Raw genomic sequence first — 1,623 nt, forward strand, 5'->3', positions numbered from 1 at the left:
TCCTACTCTCTGGCACTCAGACCCTCCCTCTCTATGGCCAGATGATGGCTGCAGCACCAGCCACTGGCATTGGATTGAAACCACCATCTTGCTGGTGGTTGGACCAGGCACTGCCCATCTGGCCTGGTGGGGAAAAAGGTTGAGCATCACTGTTATAGAATATTACAAGTGGAACATGAATCAACAATACCTACTGTTGTAAAAAAAAAAAAAGCAAACCTCATATTTGGATGCATCAAATAGGCGTATTATATGTAACACACATGAAATAACTCATCCACCTACTCAACACTGGGCATGTCTATACATGACACTACATCACTGTAGCAATACACTACAGAGACTTAGCATTTGTGGGCAAAACCTGTGACGCTGCATTTACGTTGCTGTAGTGATGTGTTTCCCCATTATAGCATGGTGCTATGGCAACATAGTGCCTAATAATAACTGTGCGGTGCACATGGTGCAGTACCAGCTGTTACTGTGCCATCTTTTAGTACTTCCAAAACAAAGTACTAAATGATGGTGCAGTAACAATGGCACCATAGGGGCACGTGTAGATGTGCCCACTGTTAAGAGCTCAGGAAAGACACTGACTAATTGGAAACATATAGATAAGAACAACAAAAGTGCTTAAAGGCCTAAAATCATGAGCTGTGAGGAAAGACTGAAAGACTGTTTAGACAAAAGAAGGCTGAAGAGAGGCAAATAGGAAGGTAATCAATTGTTTTCTACATCCACTGGGAACCAGACAAGAGGTAGTGGACTTAAATTAGAATGGGGAAGATTTAGGGTAGACATCAGAAAAAACTTTCTAGCTATGGATAGGTAAGCAGTGAAACAGACTTACCTTGGGAGGTTGTGGAATCTCCATCACTGGAGATTTTCAAAAGCAGCTTGGACAAATGCCTATAAAATGTTTGAGAAATCTTCCAGTCCTACTTTCTATGATTCTATTATATATTTAACTGCTTTCCTACCAATTCTGCATGTCAGCTCCACAAGGTACAGCCAGGCAGATCTGTGCCTCCTTTGACAGATAGAGTTGCCATAGATCATTGATATAACTGAACTGCAGCAAATAAAAATACAGGGCACCATAAAGATGGAGTCACAGGATTGGGGGCTCTAGTTATAGTTCTTTAGTTTAAAGTAGTCAAACCAAAAGTTTTGGCCCTGGACCATGCGTAGGCAAGTAGCCATTAGGACATGTGCAGATATATCCATTCCCTACCAATCTGTGCTTAGACTGAATCTTCAGGCACTGACTCTAAAATAATTTCTGAAGACTGGTTTTCTTCACTTCCTCTGGATTATGAAAAATAAATGTTTTGCAGCCATAATCATTTTTAATTTTGCTGGATATAACATAGGGATCATTCTCAGTCCCACAATGGAAAAACCATTTCACATCTTACCAGCAGGGATGCTGGAAACCTCAGAAGACCCTGAAGCAAACACCAGCTGTCCCTGCTGTTTCCACTTCAGATCACTTTCCCTTAGCAAAGGATGGCAAGCTGTGGTTCCTCAAACTTCTACATTTAATCCCTACTCTTCATGCAGGATTATATAGCCCTACTCTGTGTTCTGGACTGGATGATGTTAATGCTTCCACTTTTCCTT

The sequence above is a fragment of the Gavialis gangeticus genome, unplaced genomic scaffold, assembly GCF_001723915.1.
Source record: "Gavialis gangeticus isolate Ggan-Ray unplaced genomic scaffold, GavGan_comp1, whole genome shotgun sequence".
In the NCBI taxonomy this organism is placed as follows: domain Eukaryota; kingdom Metazoa; phylum Chordata; order Crocodylia; family Gavialidae; genus Gavialis; species Gavialis gangeticus.